We start from the raw sequence: 11,608 nt of genomic DNA on the forward strand, positions 1-11,608 counted from the left end.
TTCTTTTTCTTTGTTTGGTAATTTCTCTCTATATATCCAACATCCAGAAGTATTTGGAGGCGATCTCAGTTTATTATGGTCAAAGGCAGGATACAGCCTGGACAGGTCACCAGTCCATCACAAGGGAAACACACACAAAGAGACAACCGCAATTTAGCGTCTCCAATCAACCTAACATGCCTGCTTTTTGACTGCAGTTTGGAAACCAGTCCACATAGAGAAAATCCATGCCTGCACTGGGAAGACATGCTGACTTTGCACAAAATGGTCCCAAAGCCTGGATTGTAACTGTCACATTTGTCACCTCAAACTGCAAGGTAAGAGCCATGCAAAGATCTCTGACCCAATATTAAGAATAAAAATAAAAATAACAGTTTATTTACATGTAATTTTGTGAAAGCCAGATGAAGCCAGTACAGCAAGGCTGAGATTTTGTATGCATCTCCACAGCTTTGGGCTGCAGACCCATGCATGAGGCTTTTTCCTTAATAAAAAAAAAGAGACAAAAGAAAAACAAAACTGCTCAAACCAGAGGCACGCAAAATTTACTTTGTATTGATTATACACACGAATTGGCCCACTGGGGGTCTGTGTGCACGGGAGCATGCAGGTGCAAGAGGGAACACTCGGGCCTCAGCGGAGAGGGGTAGCATGAAATGGGAAGTGTGAGGAGGGAGAAGAGGGTTACTATGACAACAGGGGAGAATGTTCCAGGTGACAGTGAGATCGTTGAGATGCTAATTGTCCATTTTCAATCCTCCATAAAGTTTAACAGCCACTCTGCCTCCACATGTTATTCTAACTCAGTCACAGAGTATACCTCTGGGATGTACAGCTATTTCTCCCTCCCTCCCCCCCTCTCTTCCCCTCCCTCCTTTCTTCCTTCTTTTTTCATTACTAATGACATCCCATCCTTCCTTTCACACCCCTCCAAAAAACCTTCCCTCTTTCCCCTGTCACCACAAGCAGATAGAGAGAGAGAGAGAGAGAGAGAGAGAGAGAGAGAGAGAGAGAGAGAGAGAGAGAGAGAGAGAGAGGCTATGGAAACATGGACGATCCGGAGCATATGTGTGCATCCCTCATGAGGCCAACCAACACCTGATCATCAGACTCTCTCTCATCCATCTCTTTTTTGCTCTTGTTTCATTCTCTTCGTCCTAGCTCTTCTTCCTTTTCCTCATTTCCTAATGTCCAAATGTGTCTCCCTCCAAATTTCAAGGTTTCAGGGTTTATTTTCCCCATTAGCACAAAAAGCTGCAAGTACTTTCCTGGTTCCTCAGACATTACTCCTACATGCATGGTCATTGCCCCAAATCCACAAAACAGCTTTGTTTATCTGTATTAAAATCCTTTTTTTCCCTTTAAGTTTCTTTTGAGAGCTCAAACTGACACTACATGTTAATTTTTGTACCAATGCATAAATCTTCAAATCACTGAGATCACCATTGTGTGTTGGCACACTCCTTTAATAGCCATATAAATGTCTTTAAAGACAAGAGATCCACACCAAGACCAGTACGACAGGCCGGGCCAGGCACATGGAGCCCATCAGAACTGCATCCTGGCCCTTGGCTAATGCATCCAGCATTATCCACACTTACTCATACACATCAATGGAAAGTCAAATACGAACATTCACAACCCAGCAAATTTGCCTCTCCATGCCCCCCTCTCCTCCTCCTCACGCTGTTTATCTCTTCCACCGCTCTCTCCCAACGCACTGCGTTTAACCACTTTGTTCCCCTTTAAGATAAAGATAATTAAATCAGCGGCTAAATGAGAAAGACTGTGCTGCTGGCGTCACCATGCTAGCACTTTGATGTTCTATTTCAGCACGATAGTATCAACATCAACTCTTCAGTCCCAAACTCTTGTTGCACATGCGTGCACACAATCACGCACATGTGTGCAATTCATATATTCACACCTCGCATTCCACTTCTATGCAACACATCCTCCCACTCTTACTGTACACACAAAGATGGATTTGACATGCTTGTCATCCAACCACAGCATTCTTTACTGTTGATCTCACCCACTTCTCTTCCTTCCTTCCTTCTCTCCAGACCTCTCCATGTCTCTCATTTCTAATCTTGTGCCGCTCTTGCTCTCTTTCTCTTTCTCCCTCTCTCCCGCCTCCTTCCTCCTGATCAGCAGGTTGCTAGGCAACTGTGCTCCATTGATCTAGGAGAGCACAATGACAAGCTCCCATAACTGTCATGAAAACACACACACACACACACACACACACACACACACACACACACACACACACACACACACACACACACACACACACACACACACACACACACACACACACACACACACACACAGAGTTACTGGAGATGTCTAGTAGCACCTTCAGAATGAAGGCGTCCGTTTATCTGATAAGGACAAGGAACGGGAGGAGAAAAGGAGGAGGGACAGAATGAAACAAATGACAGAAGAGGAGGAAGAGGACAAGGACAAGGACTCTTTCCATTGCTTACCTACCATCCCGTCGCTGTTCTCATTCTCATTCCCCCTTTCTTCCTTTAGTTTTCCCCATGTAACCTTTGCCATTCCTGGAAAACAATTACCTTCACCGGTGGCCCGGCGAAATTCCCAATCTGACCCATCACACAGCCCAAGGCCACCTCATCATAGCCAGCAACAAACTGGCTTCATTCCATTTGTGCCTCCACTTCAGCACTCATTACTCGTACTGTCACAATAAAATGAAAAGGAGGGGACGATCTCGTAAGAAAGCCAAGCAGCAGCAGCAGCAGCTGCATCTGGAGCTGTGGTTGAAGTATGTGGTGGTGAGAAAAGGATGCTTTTCCATTAACACCAATTCAAATGTCAATATGTGTCAAAAACACTGGATATGAGGCTGAAGGCATGCATGAAAATGTGTCACAGCAATGCATACTGAAAAACCAACATTTAGTTATAAAATAGAATGAAAATACTGAATGGAACACTTGGAATTCACACAGTATTTGATTTTTCCCAACGAATCAATGAATCAGTGCAATGACCAGCTGTGCCAGTGTGTTTCCTGTAAAGCAATGTTTGTCTTGCCACCTGACTATTCCTAAGATTGAGGGAGAATAATATAATTGTAATGTGTTAATTTGTAGACGTTAGAGGTGCTAAAAGGCTGCTTTGATAACTTTTGAAACTCAGCTTTATTTTTAAATTTTCATTGTTATTTAGCCTTATTTTCTGCTAAACCAATCACGCTCAGCAGCATGACAAACATTTACACACAAGACTATTGGTGACCATTCTTTCTCAGATATAGAAACAAAAAAGCTCATTCTTCAGAATGCCCCAATTTCTTTTTAAATGGTATTTTAGGAATGTTGAGTCATCTGTCGTCAATAGAACCCATGATCGTTAAACAATATTAAATTGGATCAGTGAAAGAGGAATTTGATCATTTCTATCATTTAATTTCTTTTAGAAAGATCATACATCAGACACACTCATTTAAAAAGTAGGCAGACTCTCTCTCAGAGAATCAAGGATCTGTATGAAATACAAACATACCATAAACTGTGAGTCCCATTCTGTGTGGACTTTGCATTCATAGTTTCTTTTTTTTCTTCTAGTTTCCTCCCACTGTCAAAAATCTTGTGTGTAAGATTGTTTGTCTCTCCGCTGGGATTGGCATCAGCTCACTCTGGAATGGAATTGTGGTATAAAGAATAGATAAATGATATAGATAATGTAAAAAAAACAATTTTAAGCTGCATAAATACAAATCCTACCAACACTCTTCACAAAATAATGCTTCTGTAAAGCTATAACACTATAAGAAACAAGACTGCAGCAGCTTTTTTAGTGAACTGTTGGTGTCCCCAATGGCTGTTGAGAATTGGGGAAAGAACAAAATTTCCGCCCTCGATGTTGTTTTCTTCGATAACTCATGTTAGGGAAAACAGCTGACTTTTAGAGCAATATATCATAACTGGTTTTACATTTTTTTGACTACAACGTCACAAATATTGCTGCAGATCTGCAAAGAAGCAATTTACTTTTGCAGTTTTATATCACAGAAGGCAAGCACGAATACGGCTGTCAAGCTTGATGTCACATAGTAAATAAGGCACAGTCGCCAATGGGGCTTGTCTTTTTGCAAAACCTATCTTTTTCTGGACTTACAACCGTAAGATATACAAACAGAATGCTAAGTGCTGGGCTCTTCAAAGCTGTATAGTTATCAATCAATCCTACAGTCTGATCATAGAAAGAACTTTGAATGAGATTTCTTGCAAGGCCAGAGCAGAAAGAGCTCACGAAAGTAAAGACCTTGAGATAAATCTGTGAGAAAACTGAGAGCAGACTGAAGATAAATGGAAAAAAAAAACCCTTGTTGCTCTGAACTGAAACGAAGTCAGACGTAAATGAAGCGAATGTCCTTCTCAGACTATCAGTAAAAACCTTTAAGACAGGTGAATCAGCAAGGCCAAGACGAAAAAAAAGTCATTGTTGTACCGAATGAATGGAAAAGGTAAGTTTGAACTACACAGCTCAGAAAAGAAGTAAAGTCACTGGGATTCATCCCCTGGGAATGATTTCAAAGTTGTATGGCGATCCCTCCATTTGCCCTCTATAGGATTGCAGGGGGCTGGAGAAGATCCCAGGGCACATGGACAGATTGCCAGTACATCGCAGGACAAATAAAAGGAGCCTGCCCATCACACACACACACACACACACACACACACACACACACACACACACACACACACACACACACACACACACACACACACACACACACACACACACACACACATTGGCTCCATACCAACGGGCAATTTAGAGTCACCAATTAAGTTTGAGTTTCCTGTCAGTTTCCTCACTGTGAAAGAAAAACCACAGGAAACCCGTCCATACCAAGGGAGAACATGCAAAACTCCACAAAGTTCTCCAAGCCTAGAATCAAACCCCTCACTGTAGTATTTAAACAAAAAATTGTTGTAACTGGTTTGGTAAACTTTCAAATTTCCCTTTTGTGAGATGAATAAATGTTAAATAAAATCCCAAAAATGGATTCTTGTCTGGAGGTGGGAGAAAACCACTGAGGAGTATTTAAAAAAAAAAAAAAAAAATGTTGTTCTGGTCACTTTGTGGATTACCAGCTGAGGAAAATATCAATGAGAGAGCTGGGAAATTGATGTTTTTTAAATCAGCTACAGAGGAAAGGAACATTTTAATTAAAAAGTGGGGGGAAGGGAAAAGGATGTACTTTGAAGAGGGCAAGAAACAGTGACTGATTTAATTTGCAAATGATTTAATTTGCTCTAATGAATAATTTGGTTCAGAGAAACCTATAAAGATTTTCTGGGCAAAAAAATGTAATAAATGGTTGATTTGATTTCTAGCTTCCCTGATGCTTTAATCGTCTCAGGTCATCATATAACCTGCTGATAACAGTATTCACAAGAAAATCAGACAATGTTGTTGGTTTTTTTTATGCGGCTGCCAGCCAGTCTGTCAAATGTCCAGAGCAAAACATTCTGTCTCCAGCCAGAGTGACAGACTCCCTTTCATCATATCAAGTCAGTCCTCTTCACCTGCCAAGCTCAACATATTCATTGACAGGGCAATTTTTCTTTGTCAGCTTCACACTGTTGTACGTCTCTAAAATCAACACATAGTTAAGATCAGAAAAGGGATGAAATAAGAGGAGAAAAACGCTTCACAAGTCCCTCGTTTCTTACACCTCTTTGTCAGTTCTCCTCCCCCACTCCAGTTCGTTCTCTGACTTCAGTAAAGACTCCGGCAGCTTTATGCTGGCTCTTCTCCAGCAATTATCTGGTTGGTTCCACTCTGACGCAACTCAGACTCTACTCATCTTCCTCTTCGTCATCAGCTCCTGCTTCCTCAGTAAACGCGAGACTCCCTCTCTGACATCAACTCCCACTCATCTCCAGAATGGGCATCAGCTCTATCTTTGCTTTTTTTTTTTCTTCTTTTCTGGCGTGCACTAAATCTCATCTCCATCTCCTCTGTGGCTCTTCAGCCAGATTGACACCGGCACTGCCTCTATTCTGCTGTGGCTATAACTCCACTCCGGCCCTCTCTCCAGGCCAGCTGTCTGCCAGCTCTGGTTTTGACTCATCTCTGCTCTTAAACCTCAGACCCTCTTGCCAATCCTAAAGTTATGCCAGCACAGTCGTAATACTCTTTTTCTTTCCCCACCCAAAGTTCCTCCTGAGCAGCCAATTTGAAGCCCTGTTGCTTTTTCTATGGAGAAAATTATGTCTATAATTATATAATGGGTAGTCATATTTCGAATAATATTTTTGGCCAATTTTGACAGATTTCATATAATTTCACACACCGCTTGTCCCCAATGTGATAACAACTGTTTTAAAATTTGGCATTAATATCCACAATGTCTTACTATTCCACCAGAAAAGTGATTAACGTCACATCCACTGCACAAACTGGAGCATTGATGTATTACTAGGATGGCAGGGTTATGCAGTGGTTGGCCCTGCTTCCTCGCCGCAGAAATACCTTGGTTGATCCCCAGGCTGTTGAAGTTTGCAAGTTCTTCTCGGACTTTCTAATGCAAGGAGCCAAGGACATGCATTCAACCATCCATCTTCTGTATTCTTTTGTCCAGGTCATAGTCAAACACAACAAGCACAGAGAGACACAATCACACTCTCCATGAACATCATGATGACTCACCGGTGTCTTATGTAGCACTACTATCAGAATAAAATTGACTTATGGTGGAATAATTGCAAAAAGACTGAGATTCCCATCAGCTTTATCTGCATTTTGTGCAAACTAGAAAATGTTGTGCAGACCATTTTATGAACAGTTTGTATGTACGCCAAACTCTCTCTCAGAATCCTCCTAGGAAATATTCGTATTGCTGTTTGAACTGCTCCAAATACAGTTGTATGATGTGGATATCACGTTTTAAAGAAAATAGACATGGATTGATTTTAGGACAAAAAACTTTAAATGCTTACATATTTTTCCTCTTCAAAACCCCTTTTCACCTCTAATCACTTTTTCCCTGTCAGCGCCATCATTTCCCATAAGATCTGTGATATAAGTTATACCTCCCCCGTGCAGTTTATCATAACTTATTTTTAATGAATACATTTACATATTTGTATCCCACACATCCCACGGGTCACTACAAACTGTGCTATAGTCTGGCACATAGTTTGGTGTTCCCAAGATGAAGTTAATTTTAAACTGGACAATCTGGCACCTGGAGAAATCCACAGAGTATCCCTTCTGATCAGCCCCCTTTAATACTTCACCGTTCTCACGCAAATATGCTGTTGATAAGATTGTAGCTTTGAGAGGAGCAGCGCTTAAGGAAGCTTTAGAGTATTAGTTCCCAATGCTTTGACTGGACTTAAGCCTGATTTATTGGGGGAAATATCTTAAATCCCTCAAGCAATGTCAGTGGTGGGCATGGACTGTGTATTTGTGTTGAGTTGGGAATGTTTTTTTCAGGTGAAAATGTTTGACATTTTTATATTCTATAAGTCCCAGTTATTATTAAGTGAAGCAAAACAGGCTTGTTGGGGGTTTATGAGTCAATAATATACAGTAGCTTTTTTCCATTTTGGGAACATAAAATACACAGACATTGACATCAAGTGGTGCCTTAACAAAAAAACAAAACAAGAAAAGTCAGAATGATTTGTGTCACAAACTTTAGTCTTTTTTGACTTTTTAATGTATGGACAAAAGCAACTTCAGTAATCACGTGGGCTCATATGGTTGGCTTTTGTTACCGATAAGACAAATGAGAACACAGCGTTCTCTATCTATAAAAGTTTTCTTTTCTTTTTTTAATCTTTTTTTTTTTCATTCTTACATCAACAGTGTTTGAAGAAGGAGTAGGAAGAATATCAGTCATGCCCATGTTAGCGCAACTCTCCCATTTCATTATTCTAATTAGTCGATGCTTGTGCTGGGCCAACATTTTTCACAAATTAGGTTTTTGAGTCAAAACAGATAATATTGACTGGGTCATAACAACTTCCTTATCTTACAGTCCTTCATATCGTTGTTAGTTGTCATATCCAGAATAGAGCCACATTTTTTTGCCATGTACAACAGTGCTGATAGACATGCCTGTGTTCACCGAGCTTGTATATAAGCCTGCGAGGGAAATCTCGGGAGTCATATGAGCAGTTCAACATCAAATAGTTTTCCGGCTTCACAGCCCAAAATGGTCCACTCAACTCTGCTCTCTACATATAGTGAACTTTTATGGCTCAGCCAGCCAATTCCTCACTATGGCGGCTGCGATGGAGTCAGAGGTTCAAGAGCTTTTTTTTTCTAATGTGAAATCACTACAGCCAGACTGAGTCAATATAGAGGAGACCTTTGAATGGGTTTTGTGGACCTCAATTGCTGCGAGAGCGCAACTAAATATTGGAGGTTAGTCAGATGATGCTGAAGGTGGATGGTGGAAAGAAAAGGTTCCAACGAGCTCCTTTCAATCCTCAGATGCAGTGGAAAGAGCTGTTTAAGTAGTATTATGACGGGGTAAAACGCAGCGGCAGCATTGTATGTTTGGTCACTATGAACAATAACAATAAATATTGACTATAAATTGATTAGGCCGGCCTTTGTGAAACAGAGCTTCTCTCACAGCCTTCCACCTTTGGCTGAAAAACACAAACACAAAAGAAGCTTTGAATGCTGAAAGCTCCATTTAGCAAAGCACACAGCAACTGGGTTAAAGAGAATAAAGCCTTGGCACAGAACACAAAGAACTGAGAGGGGAACAGACACATTTTCCCAGATTTTTGCTCTCAACAAGGAAACCCACTCAGAGTAGGAGACAGTACAAGAAAACAGACGGTGGGGAGTGTGTAACTCTTTTTAAAGGAGCACTCCTGTGATTTAGTATTGTAGTTTTATGAAGCTGGGGGACTTGGAAGTCACACATTTCTTTTCTTTTTTTAAAGACTGGTCGAATACAACAAAGCAGAGGCTTCTTCATCCTGGTTTTCAGTCCCAAGTATGAGTCATGTTCTGAATATATTGAGATCTTACACTTCATAAAAGACAATTGAATGTTGACTTTGGCCACACACTCCCTGTGGCAGTGGGACTGTCTTCCATTGTCAGGAGGGATGGGCCTTACCTGTTAGTGACTAGGACTTTAAAAAGGTTGCATAGAAGATAAATGGGTCACACACTAACTTCTAAATATTTAATGTGGCACTTTTGGAATGGCTGTGAATCCATTGGTGGGTCATCTTCCAATGGTTCCCATGTTTGATGGTTTGATCCTCCATGTCCCATTTTCCATGTGTTAAAGTGTCCTTGAGCTATGTAGACTTCCAACAGCTAATGCTCCCAATGGAGTCTGAGATTAAATAATAAACCTGTGGGCAAGGTCAAGGGCAGCATTGATTGTCAGTACTCTGTTTTGCTCCTCCATCCGCCTCGATCTGTCCTCAGGTGGCTCTATAAAAGCGTCGCCTGACTACTTCCTCTGGGTCCGCTGAATTAAACGTCCCCACCTTGTGCCGATGTTTGATAAGCTCCCAGAAAAGAGAGAACTGTATTCACAGGGATTGAAGTGCTTGTCACGGAAACCAACTGTGACATGTGAAATTTGTGGAGCGCCTCTTGAAATGCAAAAAAAACCACGCATCACATGACATGTAGTCGAGTCAAGTGCAGCTTTCCTAGACAAAAGTGAGCTTGTAGAAATGAGCAAAAACACAGAAAAGAAAAAAAAAAAAGAAAAGTAAAATCTATCTTGGCCACCTCCCTGATGAATAAACAGAAGACTGTGCAGGAGGAGAACAGGAGGGTTTAGGAGCAGCTCTGCATTTGGAGAAAGAACACAAAGAGAGGAGGAGCACAGGGGAAAGAGACTGGAACTGAGAGGATATGCTTGTCAGAAAAGAAGAAGGCCTGTGAGAGCAAAGTGAAGTTAATTTAACATGACCAAAGAAAAGGAGAAAAACACTAATGATGGGAGATACTTAAGCCACCTACATACCAGCCCTGGTTAACCGTTTCAGAATAACGACTTATTTGATTTATTATGATTATCATGTTGACACAGTGATGCTTTTTGATTAAATCTGCACTAAAAGATGGATTACATGAGATTTAATTGGGATTTTAGATGTTTTCCAATACTTATGGTTTGTGTTAGAACTGAAAGCTACATCAGTGTGTTAGAAGGAAAAAAAAAATGGAAACAAGCGCAAAGAATTTTTAAAAATGATTTCCTCTTGAGTTGTCTTCACAGCTAAACCAACATCTTTGTTTACATCTGTCGAGAATGAGAGAGAACAAATGTGCCAAACTCACCTGCTGATGCCATATACAGCTCGTTTTCTTCAGCAGAACAAATAAAACCTATCCCCCATAATGAAAAGTGCCTCTTCTCTTAGGAAACAAAACATGATGCAGAACAGCCTGTTTAGATTTCCCTAAATGGTTGCGCTGTTTGTCATTATGTGACAACGCTCACAAACAAAAGGCAGGGAAATGCGCAATTTAATATCTTCTAAGAAATGTGTCCCTGTCAAAGACAAATACAACAAAAAGACTCTCGTGGGGGAACTCTTTGAGCTGATTGTAAAATTTAGTGTAGCATAAGGGTTTTTATTTTTTCTGTCAAGGATTTAAATTATGGTGTATTACATATTACAGATTACAGATACTTAAATGGTTTCATTGAATGTTCAAACCGTTTCATCACCATGTTTGTAGCTTTTTATCTACATTTCTTTCCAAAACAAATGATCATAATTGTGATATACTTTATCATTTGAGAACTGTGCTTCAAACTGAAAGTTTAGAAAATTATGAATGGACTGCGTTGCATGTGTGTTATTACCAATGCAGTTAAAAATCGTTTGAAAAACTAGTACGTTTATATTTATTCACATTTTGAAATTTCACATGATTGTGGTTTTCATTGAAGTATATTTACTTTAATTTACAACTAGGTAAGTAACAGCAGTTTTACTTAAGCACATTTTTTTCAGTTGTCTTTCCTGATAACACCTGTCTCATTACTGAAACTATAACTGCTGCATTCACAAATAACCAGCTTTAAAGCACATAGGAGACACAAGATGGTGATTTAAAGTCAATGACACATGTTCCCAGTGAAGCAAATATAATTATTTTCATTTTCATGCATACTTAAGCCTTCCAGATTTGAACAATTCCTGCCACCGAGCTGACCTTTGATGTGTCGCCATTAGCAGTGGCCAGCTTGACTGCGGCAGGTTTGGCTTCTGGTGTTTTCAAGAATGCACACTTGGCAGATGTTCTCATCTGGAACATTTCCCGGCTCAGCTGTGGATTCCTACCATGAATATACCTCCTTTAACCGGAGCCTGGTACATTACATGAAAGCTTGACTGACTAGCCACTCTGAGGCAGAGGAATGAGCGTGGCTGCTGTTCATGCGGCTGACATTACAGGCCAGACTGTAGCTGTCTACTTTATTTGGTTCTGAATCAGTGCTCACATGCATACACGAAGAGCATTTTATTTGGGAGAGTGCAGTGCACCATGATACACTGTTGGAAATAGAAACTCAGCACCCCCTGGTGTTGGGATGTAAATCATGTAGCATCTGTAA

Source organism: Lipophrys pholis (assembly GCF_963383615.2).
Source record: "Lipophrys pholis genome assembly, chromosome: 1".
Taxonomy (NCBI): domain Eukaryota; kingdom Metazoa; phylum Chordata; class Actinopteri; order Blenniiformes; family Blenniidae; genus Lipophrys; species Lipophrys pholis.